This window comes from Pelodiscus sinensis, chromosome 2, assembly GCF_049634645.1.
Source record: "Pelodiscus sinensis isolate JC-2024 chromosome 2, ASM4963464v1, whole genome shotgun sequence".
Lineage (NCBI taxonomy): Eukaryota > Metazoa > Chordata > Testudines > Trionychidae > Pelodiscus > Pelodiscus sinensis.
Window position 1 is genome coordinate 131,017,108 of NC_134712.1, and position 21,148 is coordinate 131,038,255.

The 21,148-nt window shown below is 45.8% G+C and overlaps 1 protein-coding gene across 2 annotated transcripts in view; it reads right to left on the reverse strand.

Moving 5' to 3' along the window:
- Nucleotides 1-21,148, reverse strand: part of FBXL7 (F-box and leucine rich repeat protein 7) — a 323,839-nt gene that overhangs the window by 98,825 nt on the left and 203,866 nt on the right. The gene's annotated exons all lie outside the window — the stretch shown is intronic.

Here is a 21,148-nt window from a genome sequence, read left to right on the forward strand (position 1 = left end):
AGGTGTGCTGCAGTGATGCAAGGTCCCTGCAAACTCCACTTGGTAGGGATTGTTACAAATTATGCAATGATTGAATGCTTATATAATGTATCATCATGCTTAGACCAATGTATCATCTGTAACAATGAGCATAAGGTATAACTTGGTCTAAATTGTCATCATTGTATCTATCATGCATTGCTGTATCATGGTATGTCTTGTAATGTAACTGTCCATCATTCTCAGAAACCATTAGTGCCTAGTCACCTGGCACATAGTGTCCAACTGACTGTATAAATTTGAAGGTGTATGAATATTCATCAAAATGACTGTTACTCATGAATATGTAATTTCCAAAGAGTGTTATCCAATCATTTTAAACTTATGTAAACAGGCATTCCATCTCCACCAATCATTTCAAACCTGAGCCTTCATGAATATGCATAAGCCTAGTCTTTATAAGTCTAGACCACGCCCATTGGAGGTGTTGCGTCGGGCTAGATTTAGGGTTAGACTTAGTGCATGGGTGAGGAGTGTGAGTGTGGTCTAAGTCTTGGTCCTAGGTTTAGCTAAAGGAATGAGAGAGGTCTAGAAATCTTTTGATGTGGAGGTAAACGGAAGGTTTACCCTCCCTTCATTTAGGTGTAGGTTTAGTTTAGTTTAGGCTTTAGTTAGTGTAGATCCTCGTCGTCGTGTATGTTCGTCAGGCTCGCGTCAGTCCACGCATGTCGGCCGTCGTCGAGACTGATCGTTGGGCACGTTGGGATTAGTTAAGGTTTTATTTTAGGATAGGTTAAGTGTAGGATAGAGAGTCTAGCGTCAGTCGCCAGTTCCAGCTGCATCCGAAGAGCAGGAAGAGACTACGTGGACGGAGGCTTCACGGAAGGTCAACTGAACTCCATCGCTCTCAACCAGCCTCCGCTGTTCCTCTCCTGCGGCTTCAAGTTAGCCAAAGGATAGCAGGTTGCCAAGCGTCGGAGGTCATCCATTGAAGGACTCTTGGCTGTTCCTCTCCCGAGGCCCGAAAGGACCAACGGATCGAGGTCACCAGCGCCACATCAATTGCCCCCGCGCCACTAGACTCTGGTAGTATAGTTGTTTATCTTAAAGGGGACTTCCCCCTATCTGTTATACTTGAGATTGGTATTTTAATATAGTCTTGTTGTTATAAAAATCTATCTAAATTGTTAAGTTTTTATTTATGCGCCACACCTTTGGGTAGAGGCAATTTAACCGGTGATCAGATACAGTATTCGGAATCGCACCTTCAAGATCTAAATACTCCAATTAGGCATAGTTAATTATAAGTGTTGAGGTCCCATAAGGGTTACAGGATATTGATGGCTTGTTGGTACAGGAAGCTGTTAGGGCTAGCAGGATGAAGTGGGGGATATGCCACAACCCTACTCTCATCAGGCGCAGACTTACCTGGCATAATCTGGGTCCTTTAGAGCAGAGCCTTGTGGATGCATGTGGGGCAGGGGGCTGGGCACAGGGTGGGTGAGAGTATGCGAGAGAGCGAAAGTTGGGGTTGAGGAGGGGCTCAAGGTAGGTAATCCTCCCTGGCTTCCAGGGTCTTGTTTTCTCCCCCCACATCCTTCAATCCACCAAGGCCCTTTTTTCTCCCCCTCAGCCAACCAGGGGCTGCTCTCTTTTCTCTCCAGCCCCCCCCCCCCCACCTGCCAGGAACCTGTTCTCTCATACCCACCCCCAGCAGGGCCTTTTTTTCCTCCCCTCCCCAACCCTAGTGCTGTGGCCAAGGGCCAGGAGGGGGAGAAGGGGCTGTGGCAAGGAAGCTACATACTCAGTGTGTTCTGGCAGGCAAGATGGTGGAGGCCTAGGCCTGCAGGCCATTCATTTGATGGTACAGCTGCCCACCGTGTACACTCTCAAATTGCGTCCCTCTGAACAACAGCCCCCCCCCCCCCATCCCTCTTCACATGTTATGGAAAACTGTCCTTTTCTCTGGACTTCTGGTTGTCCTGGTACAAACCCTGTCCTTGCTTTAAGTTAGGAGAAGAGGAAGCTTCCTACCAAATTTGATGACCCTAGCTCTTACCTTTTAGCAAGAGTTCTTGAACAGATAGACACACAGACAGACCCTCTAAAATATATATAAAGATGAGGTGGGAATTTAGCACCTTCTGTGTCTGCAATGATGAATCTGGCCTCTATGGTCTGTAAAGTGATTTGGGATATTTATAAGAGGTAATACTATTTTATATGGATCAAACAAGAACTTCCAAAGGTGGTGATGATCGGCTGGATACTTCAAACTCACAACACCCATGAATGTCAGCTGCCCTTTATACATCCTCATCTCACCAAAATGTTCAGAAAAAAGACAGTGTCCAAATGGTTTTCAAGAACAAAAGATCATTTTATTAATCCACCCAGCCACTTATTCCAGCATATCATTTTTTTACAGCACTCAGGTATGCTAAGCGTCTCATAACTAGAGTTGTTCAGGAATTTTTTAATAATTTTTTTCCCCATAAGAAAATGCCAATTCATCAAGAAGATTTTTCAGGGCTAGGACAGAATCTCTGGACACAGAGAGCAAGCCCTATGCTTAGGGAATTCACCTGAGATGAGGGAGAATTTCAAGTCCAAGCCTCTGGATTGTTTCTTTTTGAAAAATGTCCAAAGATCTGTTTTGTCCCACAGTATAACGGGGGGGGGGGGGGGGGGGGGGCAGAAAGAGAGAGAGAGAGAGTCTGAAATCTAAAAGTTTTTCTCTCCCTTAAGACAGGAAAACCATTTTCCAACTAGTTCTACTCAGAGTACAGAAAGTACACATGGGCTCCACCCCAAAGAATGTATCTGATTTCAGACAGCACTCAATGAAAGCAGGCATTGAAACAAAAGAATGATAGGGAGAAGAATGACTGGGATTGTAACAATGAAATTATATGGCAACTTAAACATAGCATCTGCTGCTATAAGAGGCACAGGTGCACTTGGCTATTTGTTTTTCAAAGAAAAAACACTAGTTACATAGAGAATGACATGACACACACTACTATAGTTTTTGATCATGACAATCACATGAAATAACACTCACTTTAATTCAACAACATTTTCTTCATAAAAGAAGTAAGACAGCTGAGGTGCTCAAAGGGCTTGTAGAAGCTACAGGTCTTTTAACCTCTAGTTTGGCAGTTAAAACTCAGCTGATGCCAGAAGTGTCCAAATTGTTATCAGCTGATTTCTGGTGAAGAATGTCAAGTGAATTAGGGGGGGAACACACTTAATTTCAAATTTTGTCATGTAGTGGATCACTCACTGCATTCTCTGCAGACAGCAATGGCCGAATCAGTGGAATTGGAGGAATGAACATTTGGGGCTAGTCTTTCCAGAAAAATGACAGACACATTGAGAACTCTGGTTGTGAAACCATTCTTTACACAGCAGAGTAACTTGTTACTTCAGCTTAGTGTCTTGAAAGCATATTATAATTTTGTTTTATATACAACCATTTGTTTCTAATATTTTGACTTGCTATCTCTTGAATCTATTTTTGAGAATAAACTTATTCGTGTTTTCACTAAAATATAGCTAAGTGCTGCTGTGTTAAAACTCTGCCATGAAGCCTCGAGGGGTTTCATGCCAGTCCCAAGTCTGGAAAAAAGAGGAGGGTTGGTCAGATGAGCGTCAATGCACTGATTGTAAAACAACAATACGAATTAAATCTGATGCCAGTACGACTAACTGATAAAAGATGCTGGCTTGGATGCCACCTGGATAAACTAGGTCCAATTGGCGGAGATGCATTGGACTGCATTGGGAGAGATGTGTGGTTGCAAAGTCGTTTGGTCAGGGAACGAAGCAAAACATGAGGTAGGAGTCGGATTCCTTCTTTGCAAAAGAGCTAGAGGAGCACTGTTAGGATACAAACCAGTGAGTGCAAGAATGAAGGTAGTGAGATTCAAAGCAAAACTGTTCAACATCTCAGTTGTTCAAGTGTATACACCTACATCAGACAGCATGGAGGAATAGATTGAGATGCTGAAAGAGATATCAAAGAGAGATGATTTGATCATCGGAGAAGACTGGAACGTAAAGGTTGGAACAGATAACGAAGGTTGGGAGAGAGTCATGGTAGGGTTTGGATGTGGAGAAAGAAATGAATGAGGCGAGAAACTACTAGAGTTTGCTATGGAGCATGAGATGGTAATCTGCAACACAAGATTCCAATAAAAGGACTGTAGGAAGTGGACATGGTGATCGAACAACGGGAAGTCCATGAATATGATAGATATGATTTTGATAAGAAGATTGGTAACATCAGTACAGCAATGCCGAACTTTCCAAAGAGTGGATATAGACTCAGACCACAGTCTAGTGATTGCAAACATCAAGATGAAACTTAAGAAAAGGTATAAGACACAGTTTAAGAAATGAAGAGACGTGGTGAGACTAGGCAAGGAAGAAATAGGGAATGCGTACAGAGCAGTACTCGAAGAGAAGATCAGGAATGTGGACACAGAGAAAGACCTAAATAAGAGAGTTGAAGAGATAGCTACGGCACTAGAAGAGGCAATTGAGCAGATGGTTCTGGAAGAAGAGAAGATCAATCAATAAAACATGGATTACGCAGGAGACACTGAAGTTGGTCCAAGAGAAGAGAGTATTGAAGATCAGAAGGGATGTCTCCAAGAGGGCAGAACAGCAATATAGGGTAAAATGCAACTAGGTAAGGAAAACAGCCAGAATGGATAAGGTGAAGTGGTTAGAGGAGCAGTGTGAAGATACAGAGAGGTATTATGGTGAGTGTAAGACCAGGGAGGTGTATAAAATGATTAGGAATATTAATAGGAAGTGGCAGCCAAAGCAGATGGCGATCAAAGACAAGAATGATAAGGTGTTCATGAACAAGAAGGAGGTTGTGCAGCAATGGACAAGCTATTGTACCCATCTGTACAAATCACAATTTGAACTAAGTTTCAGAGAGACTGATCAAAGAATTGAAAGAGATATCACTGCTGAGCATCGAGAGTGAGACTGATATTCTAAAGGAGGAAGTAGAAAGAGCAATGAAACGACTAAAGAACAATAAGAGCCCTGGAAATGATAAGATCGCGGTAGAGATGATCAAATATGGTGGAGAAAGTATGACACTGGAAATACACCGACTATGTAATATAGCATGGAAAGAAAGGAAGACACCAAAGAAATGGACAAGATCTGTGCTAGTGACAATACACAAAAAGCAAGCACATTGGAGTGCAAGAATTACAGAATGATTGCCTTAACGAGTCATCTAGGCAAGGTGCTGATGATGATAGTGACAGAGAGATTCAGATTGCAGACAGAAGAACATCTAGCAGATGAGCAAGTGGGATTCAGGAAAGACAGAAGTACCATACAGCAGATATTTGCACTAAGATTGACAGCAGAGAAAGCTCGGCGAAAGAACAAGAACATCTACAATTGCTTCGTTGATTTTCAGATGGCATTTGACAGTATAGATCAGAAAGTGACGTGGGCGGTATTGGAATCATGAAGAGTGGATAGCAGACTGATTCAGTTGTTAAAGGATATCAACGATAGCGCAGAAGCAGTGGTGAGAACATGTGGAGGGTTGGGAAGTTGGTTTAGAACGAGTAGAGTACGAGACAAGGAGATCCGATATCATTGAGTATCATCATCATGCACCTAGAGAGAGTGATGGACAAAATCAAGGAGGAGGTAGAAGGGATATCTGTGCACGGGATGAGAATTAACAACTTGAGGTTCACAGATGATATAGTTATCATCGAGGAAGATGAAGAGAAGCTAGTGAGAACGGTGCAGGTGTTAAATGAGGAAGGGCAGCAGTTTAGACTGATTATGAATATCAATAAAATGAAGACAATGGCATTTGGAGATAAGGAAATAGGAAGGAACATCAGTGTAGATGAGATGGAGCTAGAAAATGTAGAGAAGTTCATGTATTTGGGAAGAAATATGACATATGATCTAGACTGTAAGAAGGAAATAGTGACTAGAATAGCGAAAGCAAGAGTGAGTTTGAAGGCGATGGATAAGATCTGGAAAAGTAAAGCGATCAGCTTAGGAACAAAGTTGAGCATCTTGAAAACGTGTACTTAGCAGCATGTTGTACAGATGTAAGACATGGGTGGTAATGAAAGCTTCTAAGAGAAGGATATTTGCGTTCGAGAGGAATTGTTATAGAAAGATCCTGAGACTAGGATGGATGCAAAAGGTCACCAACAAGGAATTATATCGGAAGATACAGCCGAAAGAGAAGGTTATACAACAGAAGTTACAGCTATTCAGGCATATCTGCAGAATGAACGATGAGTGAAAGGTTAAGACTCTGGTATTCGGCATAATGGGTGGTCCAAATAGGAGATGCAGACCCCACAGAGAATGGGTCATCTACACATTCTCTCTGGGGTCTGCCTCTCCTATTCGGACCATCTATTAAGCAAGGAGGTGGTCCTAAATTTAATTTTATACACTCGTGTCTTCTGTTACTTTGGGAGAAGTAGGCTTGGTAATTCTCTTGGTGTTCAGTGGATAAGAGGCACTATAGGGAACGGTTCGAGGACTATGGGGTTAATATGTGCTTATTGCTATCTGTTCAGAGAGATCAAGGCCTGGAAGGTAATGCTTAACCGCAGCTTAACCATTTCTTTTCTAACCTATCCTTATGCAAACAACAACAACAAAAACACACCAAGCCACACACACTTTCAAGGGAGAAGTGCGTGTGACATTTGGATAGCACTCTGCAGGATATGCTGCAGTACAGATGCTTTGGTTATCTGCCATGACAAAAAAAAATGAACAAGATACTGCCAGCAACATACAGAACAGTGATCTCAGTAATGTTGCTACAGCTCACGATAGCTCCGGCATGTGACAGCCATGTTTTTAACTGAACCATTGCTTTTTCATTGGTGGTCTCTGGGACAATACATTAACTATTTAAAAGCAATAAAAAAACCCAACAGGAAGGGAATGGATAGCTCAAGCTATCAGTGATACACTATTCAGCCTTTCACTTATCAAAATTCAGCTCATCAAAATAGTCACTACTTTCCAATGATTTAGTGAAACATTGTACGTGTCTGTCTTCCCAGCAGAGGCAACAGCACTCCCATCAGGAGCTGAACATCGGACATTTTAATCTAATGGTTAAGGAATCAAAGGACATAGACCAGTGATTCTCAAACGTAACTGTTTCAAGTACGTGATGCTTTCCAGAAATTTCCAGTCTTGTGAGGCACCTCAATATCAAAGGCAACGCTTAGGCAGCATGTGCCACAAACTCCATGGGCAGGAGGAGCCAGAGGCTGGCCAGCAGCCAGTAGGGGGATGAGAAGAGAGGTTTTGGTGCCCACAGCCAGGGTCTGGGCCCCCCTGCACTCACTGGCAGCAGCAGGGCAAGTGGAGCAACACAGCCCTAGCTCACTGCACTCCTCCAATCGCGTCTCTCAGAGAAGGGACAGGATCGCCCTACACTCGCCAGTGGGAAGCGGAGAGACATGGCCAGGCCAGCAGAGTGAGATGAGGCCACATTGCTTCACTTGCTCTGCTGCTGCCAGTGAATGTGGAGGGGGGAAAAGGGAAGACCTCTGCTACCAGCACTGGCCCTGCTAGTCCCCTGGGTAACATTGCTTCAGGGAGGTAGGACAGAGGTGGAGCAAGGGCAGGGAGAGGGCAACACTGGGGCAGGGAGAGGTAGGGCTTGGGCTAGAGGAGGGTTGTTACAGCCCTTGCCTGGGCTGGGGGGGTGGTCATGCAGCTCTTTCCCTAGCCACCTCTGCTCACTATCATCTGCCCTTAGCGAGAGGAAATCTTGTCCATGCCTTCCATGGGTCAGCTTCCCCAGAAGCACTGCCTTCTAGGGCCCATAGACCTTGTTGCCAACTCTGCAGGATAGCAATAAGCACATTCTACCCCAATTTCTCTAAGAATCTCCCCGGAGTAGTCAATATCTGGTCCACTGGATCCTCACAGTATTCACCAATCTGTTGCTTCCAAATAAGCAGTACACCACAGCTTACCAGTTCCATCTCGGATCACCTCTCCATTTAACTCACATTACTTGATTTTAATATATGCAAATCTAAGCATACGTTTATTTATCAAAGCATAGTGACTCACATAGTAGCAAGTAGAAATATTGGAAACAATAGTTACATATAAAATGAAATCACAATATGCACTCTAAAACAGACTTAATTAACAAGATGCCCTCATCTCTTATATCTATAAAGTATTGCTTATCCAAAATTTGCTTTACAGCTAGGCAGACTGAGACTCTTCATTTCTAAGACATACAAAGTTGTTACACTGAATCCTTCACCTAAGATGCTATCTCTTAGCATTCCAAGACACAGCTGATCACAATTCTTTATCTTTACTTAGAAACAGGTCACCCCACTGATTCTCTCCTCCTATACATTTCCTTTCTAGTAGACTTTGCAAATTTTTAAATTTACACTAGGAACTGTTCTACAGACACCTGATGTGGAATATCTACAGGGGTGTCACTGAAAGGAGAACAAGAGAAGGTTATTTACTTTATGCAGTAACTGAGACTCTGCAGGAGATTGTGAGGCCTTGCACCTCTAGTCAAGGAATTTTGATATCATATGCCAATCTTGTGCCTTTAACTAGTGCTGTGTGACCAGCCCCTCACTCAGTTCCCTCTCCACCACAAAGGACCATGCTGGGACTTCAAAGTAGAGAGGAGCAGGGAGGGTAGTGGAGAGCCCACAGGAATATACATCTTGAAGTACCTCAGTTACTGCACAAAGTGAGTGACCTTCTCTTCTTCTTTTTTCAGTGATGTCCCTGTGGGTATTCCACACATCAGATGCCTGTAGAGCAGTTCCCCTCAGTTGAAAGGAAGGGCTTCAGAGTTGGGTCTGTGATTGGCAGGACTGCACATTCTAATGAAGTATCAGATGTTGAGCCTTGCACCTCACAAACAAGTGGAGCCAAGAGGCCTGTTACATCACTATGGAGGCCACAACAGATCTCAGCACAACCAAATCAAAGAATGCCCAGAGAGCCATTCATGTCAGGAAGTGATCTTCACAAATGACCATCCTAAATTTTCACTTTTCTTCTAGTATGAAGTCAATAGTTATTGCTGTACTAGGAACTGCTGAGGTACTGGGAAGTGTTGCAGTGCTGGGAGATTTTAGTACCAATGTCTCTGCACTACGTGCCAAAGGCCTAGAAGATGGCTCCAAACTATGAAGTGCTTGGTATGGAGTGTTTCACTGTTGCAGAGTTGGCAAGGGAGGTTTGTCAGAAGCAAAAGTAGGTGACCAATGACTGGGAGGAGTTTGTGGTCCAAGATCTGAGGCCATGCAGAGAGATATTTCCATAAGAATAAATTTGGGTTTAAGTCTCTTGCTTTCCTGAATTCTGAGTACGTGCATTGTCCCCAAGCAGCCAACAAACATGCCCATGTGAAACTGGAAATGTCTCTGAGCAGGAGAGACAACATTTAACATCAAGAGACCTTGGGCATTCTCAGGCGAAGTTATCCCTGAAAAGGATGAACAAAATGTAATGTAAAATATTTTTTTAAATGGGGAGAAAGAAAAGCGATAGGAAAACAAAGTTCAAACAAACTATTCTGTCTATGCTGCTAATCCTAAATCTGGATCGGAGTTGAATCATATACAGGCACTACCAGAGCATCAAATCAGACCAAGAACAGCTGAGAAGGAACTGGTCACACAGCGCTAATTAACCACTACTACAGAGACATCACTTGAAGAGTCACTCTGTAAAACTGTATGCACACCTGTGCATTCTGCCAGTTGGCTCCAAGCTGGGGAAGAAGTGGGGAAGAGAATGGGGTCTGCAACATTTTAAGAACTGTTCTGAAGATAACTGATGGGACATCCAAGTTATACATCACCAGTGATAAATATACCACCACTGAGGAATCGCTAATAGTGGATGAACTACTTCTCAAGTTCAGAAATTAAACTATACAAGAAGATTTGGGGCAGTTGGGAATGTACAAGCCTTTGTTAGGGCAAAAAATTGTAGTGCTAAAAAGTATATCTATTGATTTCCACTGGTGAGCAAATAGTTGTTATATGTTCCGCGCTGTTCCACAGATAAAGGGACAAAAATATCACTTACGTCATCACATCCCAAACAATACCGAATTCAGGTGATACCACATCGCTACACTTATGATTAAAATCTGAGAACTAGTTAATTCCTAGTTTAGTAAAATTTTAAATATATTTTGTATGGTTCAGAGGGCAGACATGTACAGGGTCAGTTTCAGAAACAAAGCCTAAGGGCTGGGACTAGTGCTAGTATTCTTAAGGTAAACTTCAGTGTAGTGTCATGTACAGGTGAAAGATGGTGCCCAAGGAAAGGGCAAAGAGTAGTCCATTAAAGGACATACTGAATTCTACAGTGAAGCATGATAGGGATATGGAGAGCCTGCAAAATATCTTACCACTATGAGCTAACGCATGTTTAAAACAGAACTAGAGCTGAGCCAAAAAAGTGAAAATTTGCCAGTAACAGTATACAAGTGGTCAATATGAAATAGTTCACTCATACACTGCCACAAGTGCCTCTTGAAAGTCAGCATGAAAGGAACTCTATGTGCAGCATTACTGCACCCACAGAGATGAGGTTAATTAGTCCACAGTCAAACTTCAATTATGCTGGACAGAAAGTCTGGCAATCTACTAGGTCTTGTCAGGGATCAAGCTGGATAACAGTGAATTCTGAATGGTACCTCTGGGAAGAAGAGTATTTAAAGAAGAGGTGCTTTGAACTCCAAATTCTGCATTCGTTTGTTAACTTTAAAGGAAATCTTCAAAAGCAAAATACAATTCACCATGTTTAAAAAAAAAAAAGCCTGAAAATATTTGTGAGTGTAACTTCACTTTAAAGATTGAGTTAGGAACTGGTATTAAACATGGGCTAGTAGTACTAACCTACTTAGCAATCTTTTACATACATTGTTGGATAGCATGTATCTTGGGGAGAGACGTTTAAGTCCACTCCTCATATGCTTCTGATGGCAGCACAAAGAAACTAGCTTTTACTGGTACGTGCATAGCAGAACAGTGGAATGTTCTAAAAGGTTATTCCAGAAATCCTCCCTTCCCAGTTATCACCACCACCACAGATCAACATTCCACTTCCAGAAGTGGGGCTTGGCAGAGAGAAATTGCACATTGATTTGCTCCAGCTTAAGCCAGCACTGCCAGTTGATTTCAATTACCTGATTTTTCAAATGCCACTTTACCATAAATGGTAACATTCTGTTAAAAATTCTTTCACAGTTATCCCCGCCTGTTAGAACTTGCACCATACAAGGGAAGAGAAATTAAGACGGCAATTGTAGTGTTATCTTAATATTAATTATTGGAAAGATACCAATAGCAATTCACCAATCGTTTTAAAGTAGATTCCCAGCAATTAACAAGTTCTCCCTTATCTCACCAAATGTGAATTCTCTTGCTGTTTCTTTTACTAGTAACTTTGCCAGGCCCCTGTGAATCTGTTTAAGTTCTTTTAAACATCAAACATTGGGAGCATGTCTGAACATAAGAATGGCCATACTAGATCAGACCAACAGTCCATCCAGCCCAGTATTCTATCTGCCGACAGTGGCCAATACCAGATGCCCCAGAGGGAGGGAACACAACAGGTAATCCTCATGTGATTCCCTCCCCTGTCACTTACCTACAAAGAAACAGAGGCTAGGGACACCATTCCTACCCCCCCACCACCACCACCACTAGCTAATCGCCATTGATGGACCGAACCTCCATGAATCTATCTAGCTCTTTTTTGAACCATTATAAAGTCCTAGCCTTCACCACATCCTCTGGCAAGGAGTTCCAGAGGTTGACTGTGTGCTGAATGAAGAAAATCTTCTTTGTTTGTTTTAAACCTGCTGCCTATTAATTTCATTTGGTGACACCTATTGTGGGAATAACTTTTCCTTATTCCCTTTTTCCACACCAATCATGATTTTATAGATCTCTATTGTATCCCCCCTTAGTCTCCTCTTTTCCAAGCTGAAAAGGCCTAGTCTTTTTAATCTCATAGGGTATGTCTACACTACCCCGCTAGTTCGAACTAGCGGGGGTAATGTAGTCATCCGCAGTTGCAAATGAAGCCCGGGATTTGAATTTCCCGGGCTTCATTTGCATGAAGCCGGCCGGCGCCATTTTTAAATGCAGGCTAGTTCGAACCCCGTGCCGCGCGGCTACACCCGGCACGGAGTAGCTAGTTTGGATTAGGCTTCTAATCCAAACTAGCTGTACTCCTGCATGGAACGAGGAGTACAGCTAGTTCGGATTAGGAAGCCTAATCCTAAGCTACTCTGTGTTGCATGTAGCCGCGAGGCACGGGGTTCGAACTAGCCGGCATTTAAAAATGGCGCCGGCCGGCTTCATGCAAATGAAGCCTGGGAAATTCAAATCCCGGGCTTCATTTGCAACTGTGGATGACTACATTACCCCCGCTAGTTCGAACTAGCGGAGTAGTGTAGATATACCCATAAGAACATAAGAATGGCCATACTGGGTCAGACCAAAGGTCCATCCAGCCCTGTATCCTGTCTGCCCACAGTGGCCAATGCCAGGTACCCCAGAGGGATTGAACCGAACAGGTAATGATCAAGTAATCTCCACCCTCTGACAAACAGAGGCTAGCCATTAATGGACTTAACCTCCATGAATGTATCTAGTTCTCTTTTAAACCCTGTTATAGTCCTAGCCTCCACAACCTCCTCAGGCAAGGAGTTCTAATGCCAGTATATCTTTTTTGATATGAAGAGACCACATCTGTACACACTATTGAAGATGTGGGGGTACTATGGATTTATATAAGGGCAATAAGATATTCTCCGTCTTATTCTTTATCCCTTTTTTTAAGGATTCCTAACATCCTGTTTGCTTTTTTGACTGCTGCTGCACACTGCATGGACGTCTTCAGAGAACTATCCACGATGTCTCCAAGATCACTTTCCTGATTAGTTGTAGCTAAATTAGCCCCCATCATATTGTATGTATAGTTGGGGTTATTTTTTTCTTAATGTGCATTACTTTACATGTATCCACATTAAATTTAATTTGCCATTTTGTTGCCCAATCACTTAGTTTGGTGAGATCTTTTTGAAGTTCTTCACAGTCTGCCTTGGTCTTAGCTACCTTGAGCAGTTTAGTATCATATGCAAACTTTGCCACCTCACTGTTTACCCCTTTCTCCAGATCATTTATGAATAAGTTGAATAGGATTGGTCCTAGGACTGACCCTTGGGGAACACCACTAGTTACCCCTCTCTATTCTGAAAATGTACCATTTATTCCTACCCTTTGTTTCCTGTCTTTTAACCAGTTCTCAATCCACAAAAGGACCTTCCCTCTTGTCCCATGACAACTTAATTTATGTAAGAGCCTTTGGTGAGGGACCTTGTCAAAGGCTTTCTGGAAATCTAAGTACACTATATCTACTGGATCCCCTTTGTCCAGATATTTGTTGACCCCTTCAAAGAACTCTAATAGATTAGTAAGACATCCTTTCCCTTTACAGAATCCATGTTGACTTTTGCTCAGCAAATTAGGTTCTTCTACGTGTCTGACAATTTTATTCTTTACTATCGTTTCAACTAATTTGCCCGGTACTGACGTTAGAATTACCAGTCTGTAATTGCTGGGATCGCCTCTAGAACCCTTTTTAAATATTGGTGTCATGTTAGTTATCTTCCAGTCACTAGGTACAGAAGCTGATTTAAATAAAGGATAGGTTACAAACCACAGTTAATAGTTCTGCAATTTCCCATTTAAGTCAGAACTCTTGGGTGAATGCCATCCGGCCCAGTTGACCTTTTACTGTTATGTCTGGAATATTAAGTAACTGTCAAAAGAGAGTGGAGTACCAACACTACCTGCACACAATAGATGTATATTATTAAATACATTAATGCTGAGAAGCAAAAGACTTGCCTCACTCTTTAATTTAGTCAAATGGAGACAAACTAACAGAATAAATGTTTGCAGGCAAATAGACACGGTCAGAAGCTAGAACTCAGACACAAGCTTAATCCTGCATTGCTTACACCCAATTTGCACAAACCCACGGTTCAGATTGAGGCTTGCAGGATCCCATGTGGAAGGAAGATCCACGTTTGTATCAAGCTGGGATGCAGAGGTAAGATTAACGTCCTATAGCTTTGTAGTGCAAGCACTGCCTCATTGGACTTGTACTCTCAGAGTCCATCTAAAGTTTCCCACAGTTCAATGAACTAAGTGTGTTCGTCCTCTGAGACAGCCAAGCTTCTGACGCTGCACCATGACAAAAGGGCTAGAACAGTAACATTTTTGTGAAGACTCTTAGGAAACCTAGGCTATGGAAGGTTGGACTCAGGTGAGCATCATGCAATGTAGACACTGCTCCCCCAGATGGGACCCAGGGTTCAACAATTCCTAAACTGGGGTTACAAAAAATGCAACTTGCACAAACTCAGGATCGGTTGACTCGAGTTCTAACCAACCCTGGGCTTGTGTTGTAGTAAAAACATACTCCAGGGTTGCTGTAGCTACTATCACTGCTACATTTATTGGAGTGCAGGCTAGGTGTGAATATCCTTCATAACATTTCAGCAAAATCTGTACTTTTGCATTACTTCAAAGTAACATCTGCACAGCAAAATAACAGGCTTCTTACCCTGACTTCTGTAACCCTCATTTCACAAGGAGTAAGGGAAGTTGAAGGAAGAGTGTTCTTCCTTCGACTTCCTGCTGCGTAAAGAGAGCCAAAAGCCAAGTTAAAGTACTTTGACTTCAGCTACACAATTAATGTAGCTGAAGTTACATATATTAATTCGTCTTTAGCCTGTAGTGTAGACGTACCCTGTCAGTTTATCCATTTAACATTTCTTCAGCAAGATCAATGCCTGCTGAAGGGTGGAATTTCAGCCCGTTAAATAAGCATCCTTCTAAATCAGTGGTCTCCAACCTTTATAACCACAAGATCACTTTTTCAATTTAAGCATGATGTAAGATCTCCCTCAAACGAAAATACCCTTGCCCAATTCCTTCCCCCCCTTCTTTGAGTCCCTGCCCCTGTTCTACCCCTTCTCACCTTGCTCACTCCACCTCCTTCCTCCCCCAACCTCACTCACTTTCATCAGGTTGGGGTAGTGGGTTGGGGTGCAGGCTCTGGTTTTGGGCCAAGGAGTTGGGAGTGTCGAAGAAGCTCAGGTCGTAGCCAGGGCAGGGGATTGGAGTCCAGAGGAGTTTCAGGGTACAAGCTCTGGGAAAGAGTTTGGGTGCAGGGGGACTCATGTCTGGGTAGGATGTTGGGTGCAGGAGGAGGTTCAGGGCTGGGACAGGGGTTCAGGAAACAGGCTCTGGTTGGACAATGTTTAACTGAGACGGCTTTTGGGTGGTGGAGCAGTGGGGTTAAGGCAGGCTTACTCCTGCCCTGGCATCTGCACCACTCCTGAAAGAAGCTAGCATGTACAGCAATGGCTCCATGTGCTGTCCATGACCTAACAGGAACTGAGCCCATAGCCTCTACTGACCATAGTTCCTCATTACTGATCAATGGGTGAGCAGGAGCGGTGTCTGCAGGCAAGGACAGTATGTGAGACCCCCTGCTCTGCCTCTCTCAGGGGCTGCAAGGACATGCCAGCCACCTCCAGGAGAAGCAATTACCATAGAGATAATAACTCCAGCCATGACGGGCTACATTTTAGAACTCAAAGAATTAAATTTAAGCATGAGAGAACAATGAAAATGATGAAATGCGCAGACCAGTCAAAAACCAAAACTAACCTGCTTTGCAAGCAGTAAAAGAAGCAGCAACAACCCTCGATGTATGTGTTGGGTCGGGAGAGGACAGTGTGTGTTTGTGAGAATGACAGACACACACAGGCTATGTCTAGACTGCAAGTATCTTTCGAAAGAGCCTCTTTCGAAAGAGCGCGTCTAGACTACAATACGCGGATCGGAAAATCGATCCGCTTTTTCGAAAAAGAGCGTCCTGACTGCTGGACGCTCTTTCGAAATTCAAAGCCACCCGGAACCGCTTCTGCCAGGGCATGGGGGCACCATTTCCTTCCGGGTGCTGCTGCCTGCCTGCCCTTTGCAGAGACGCGGCGTGGTGAAAGGGACACTCCTGAACACCCATTGCTCTGTTCCTGCAGCTGCCTTTGCTGTCCCTCTAGGAGGTAAGCAAGGCATTGCAGTGCTGGTTTGGAGTGCTCAGCTTCCTGGGACACCCCAGCAGCTTCTTTCTGTGGAGGTTTTTCTGGTTTAGACCCATTTTTGTGGCATGGAGCCAGAGCTGCCCCTGGGCAGGCGATGGCCCCACACCATCATACTGCAACTGTTGCTGCATCTGCATGACACAGTCATGAGGCTACTTCCCCATCTGGACCCAGACCAGAGGTACGAAGGGCTCCTCCGTCAAGCAGCCGCACTGCCCTTGCCTCCAAACTTCTTTGTGGACAGGCGTGTTTGGAGGCTTGACACCAGCTCTGACTGGTGGGACCGGCTCGTGATGGAGATCTGGGATGACCAAGAGTGGCTACGCAACTTCAGGATGCGAAAGACCACTTTCCAGGAGCTGTGTACCTGGCTCGCCCCTGCTCTGCAACGGCAAGACACCCACCTGCGGCCCGCTATCCCCCTGGAAAAGTTGCCCTCTGGAAGCTGGCAACCCCCGACAGCTACCGCTCCGTGGGACACCAATTTGGAGTGGGCAGGTCTACCGTTGGATCCATCCTGATGGAGGTAAGTCATTGTCTGGGGACAGTCACAGTTTGGGGTGGGGGGAAGGGAGACTGTCAGGAAGGGCCAAGTGGAGTGGGAGTGGGAGGGAGCTCCTCCACTCACCCTGAATTGTTGGGGGGGGGTTCTGAGGAGGGGATTCCCGGGGTGTTTGAGAGGGAAGGTGGGCGGTGAGTTCTCCTCCTAAGAGATAAGGCACCCCTTCTAACATTTTGTTGTCTGTCTCGTTCTGCAGGTGGTGAGGGCCATCAATTCGGAGCTGCTCAACAGGCTCATCTGTCTACAAGATCTGGACAGTGTCATGGCCGGCTTTGCTGCCCTTGGCTTCCCGAATTGTGGAGGAGCGCTCGATGGGACACACATTCCAATCCGTGCACCGCCCCATCGAGCAGCCCAATTCATTAACAGAAAGGGCTACTTTTCTATGGTCCTCCAGGCCCTGGTCGACCATCGTGGCCAGTTTTCGGACATTTGTGTTGGGTGGTCAGGGCGGGCACATGATGCCCGCATCTTCAGGAACTCGTACCTCTACCGGAGGCTTCAGGCAGGAACATTTTTCCCGCATCACGAGTTTGCGGTTGGGGACGTGCACATGCCGGTGTGCATAGTGGCTGATGCCGCCTACCCCCTGATGCTGTGGCTGATGAAGCCCTACACCGGCCACCTGGATGTGAGCAAGGAGCAGTTTAATGCTCACCTTAACCGGGCTCGCAACCAGGTGGAATGTGCATTCGGACGTTTAAAAGGCAGATTCCGGTGCTTGCTCACACGCCTAGACATGGGGGAGAGCAACATCCCTGAGGTGGTGGCTGCGTGTTGAGGACCTGGTGGAGAGGAAAGGGGAGGCCTTCCTACCAGGGTGGGGTAGAGGTGCTGATGGTCAGGAGAGGCACTTTGCCCAGCCCCGGACAGCTGCCATCCGCCAGGCTCACCGGTCTGCTGTTGGCATACGGGAGGCCCTACGGGAGCAATTCTCAAGTGGAGGCCACTGACTCTACTGAGGGGCTTCTGCCTGGGGACTGGGCCCTGGCCCAAAAGAAGCTTCCCTCCACAACCCATCTCCTGACCCTGTTTGGAGAAATCATTAACACCAGGGTTTGTTGCAAAATAATATGTTCTGTTTAATTTTTTTTAAATATCTCTCAAAAAATAGTATAAGTGTTGCAAACATAAAAAAGCTTTTTTTCATTTTTGATGTTGACAAAACTATGTACAATAAACCTTTTGTTGAACCCTTTCTTTGTGATTTAACTGGGGTGATGGGGGTGCTTGAAACCTGGAGGAGGGGAAGAGGACTTGAAACCTGGAGGGAGGGAAGGGGACTTGAAACCTGGAGGGAGGGAAGGGGATCAGGTTGCACGGTGCTTGCCTGATTTCCCTCTCCTGCCTGGGCCTCGTGTTCGGGGTGCACCATGGCCACGGGATCGGGTGGGGCACCTGTTGGTTGGCTGGCTGGGGTGCTCTTGGGATGTGGAGGCCTGGGAGAGAGGAGGGCCAGGGGGAGAGAGGGGCTGGGGAATTGGGGAGGCTGGGGGAGAGGGAGGTCCAAGGGGGGAAAGGGATGCTGTTGTGGAAGGGGGGTTTGGTGGGGCGGGGTCATGGGGTGCTGGAGGAGCAAGACCAGGCACAGGAGCAGGCAAGCCGCAGACCTCCCTGAGAGTGGCGCACAGGGACGTGCGCTGCAGGACCAGCTCCTCCATCAGCCGGTCACGCCAGCGATCCTCTGCCTCCGCCCTCTCTCTCAGGATGGAGTTGAGCTCCTGCATGGCCTCCACATGCTGCCTCAGGATGTCCGCATAGACACGCCTGTGTCTGCGGCTCCCATGTCCCCGAGATGGAGATGGGGCTGGGGTGCTGCGGCCCTCTTGCACGGCTGGTCCGGCTGTGGAGGAAAAGAAGAAGACACAATCAGTCCTAAAAAACTGGACTCTGTAGCACTTAAAATACTAACAGGATGGTTTATTAGGGGATGAGCTTTCGTGGGTCAGACCCACTTCCTCAGATCAGAGTAACACGGCTACATTTCTATCACAATCAGTCATGTGTGCAACAGCTGTCCAAAAGGGCATGCCCTCTCCCTTGAGACAGGGGAATCAGACATTCTGAAGGTAACACTGTGTGTGACCTGGGCATCAGCCTGAGCATGACAGGTTTCCCTTGTGCATCACCCACTGTGCACCCACCTACCCCCCCCCCCCAGGTGTTACACAACCTCACTGCACTCACCTGCTGCTTCCTCTCCTGCGCCAGATGACACCTGGGAGGCCTCTGGGGTCTGGGTGACTGGCTCCAGGGTGAGGGTCGACGTCTCCTCACTGTCCTCCTCCTCTGGCACCATGTCCCCGTCTCCAGACTGCTCTGGGTCCTGCTTGGGAGCGTCCACCACAGAGTCTGCCAATCCTGACTGGACAAAACGCCGTGGTGTGCGTGCTTCACCACTGCCACCCAGGATCTGGTCCAGCTCAGTGTAATAAGGACAGTAGTAGGGGGCTGCCCCAGAACGGGAACTCTCCTCCCTGGCCTTGACGTACCCCTGGCGCAGCTCTTTTACTTTGGAGCATACCTGGTCCTGGGTGCGGGGGTAGTGGCCCTTCTGGGCCAGGGCTTCTGCCATGCGGCCATAAATGTCGGCATTTCGCTGCCGGCTTTGGAGGGCCTGTAAGGCCTCCTCCTCTCCCCAGAGCTCCAGAAGGGTCTTGAGCTCTGGCCCAGACCAGGATGGTGCCCGGTGTTTGGAGCCCCTGGCTGGGTCCCCAGAAGGCTCTGTGGAAGGGCCAGGACGGTCTTGGGGCTGGGACATGCTGCACCAAAGTAGCCGTGTGCTCTGGCTCCTTTTCTGCAACAAGTGGCTGTGAGGGTGCCTGTCCCTTTAAGAAATGGCTGCAGACAGGAACCAGAGACATGCAAGGCATGCCCCAGATTGTCCACCAGGGCTTCTTCCTGGAGGCCAATATTTTCGAAAGAATGGCCTCCCCCCCCATCCACACTCACTTATTTTCGACGGATCTCCATCGAAAAAGGCGTTCTTCCTCGTGCAATGAGGTTTACCGCCGTCGAAAGAAAAGCCGCGTTCTTTCGATTTAATTTCGAAAGAACGCGGCTGCAGTCTAGACACAGGTGAAGTTTTTTCGAAAAAAACCCTGAGTCTGGACACAGCCCCAGTGGGTAAGAGAGACAGATTTGCATTGCCAAGCTCCCTTCATCCCCTCCTCTCTGTGTGAAATAGATAGGGTACAAGAGTAGGGGAGAGAAGGGACATCCTAACATAAGTACCCCCCCCTTCTCCCTCCCACATTCTGCACATAAAGCGGGAGGCTCCCAGAGGGTAGCTCTAAAGCAGAGGGCAGGAGCAGCAGTGGGTGGAAGGGCAACAGAAGTACCAGTGCTTGATAGCTTCCTGGTCAACCTAGTCACGATCACCTGTCAGCTGCTCCAAGATCTACCAGTAGATCCTGATCTTCTGGTTGAAGCCCACTGTTCTAAATATTCTGATACTGGAGACTGTTCAAGAGAGAATAGTGGATTAGGAAGATCACTGGTCTGATCAGGTAAAGAAAGTGCATTCAGCTGTATTGTATATGAATTTGCCAAAATTCTACTAGCTGAAAGCCTATGCTGTTGTGCAGGTGTCATTTGTAAAGTGCAAAAAGAAGAAAATGTCTGAGAACTGAAAACGTGGACAGTAACTAACTATGGATTCCAGTAATAACTAAGCCTGGTTACGTTCTGAACAAAGAGAGCCCTCAACAAGTTTCCTGCACTTCATTCTGTCTCAGACATTTTAGGCTTCAGAGTGACAATCCCGGAATCTTATCATGTACACTAGGAGCCAAGTCCCTGACTGTTGGGCAGCAGCAACATCTCTTGGGAGACAGAAAGCTTTAAGTGATCCAAAGTGAGTTTAGGATTCCAAAGATTTTGGGGCAAAGCAGCATCTTTGGAAAGTGCATGCTTTTGGGGAACCAGGGAATTTCCAAGAGGAAATCGATCCAAAAGTAATGCTGGTTACACCTCTTGGGAGGGGCAGAGTTGGGTGCAACCAACCTAATGGAGAGGGGAGGGATAGCTCAGTGGTTTGACTATAGGCCTGCTAAACCCAGGGCTGTGAGTTCAATCCTTGAGGGGGCCATTTAGGGATCTGGGGCAAATCTGTCAGGGATGGTACTTGGTCCTGCCATGAGAACAGGCAATTGGACTCTATGACCTCTCAAGGTCCCTTCCAGCTCTATGAGATATGAATATTTAATATATGGAGATATACCTAACAGTATAGCTCCCAAGACACCCATTTTGGACTATGCTGGCCCTTCTTCAAATTAGATTTGACACTTTGCGGAATCTAAGGATACATCTAGACTACAGGGTTTTGTCAACAGAAGTTTTGTCGACAAAGCTTCTGTCGACAAAGAGCA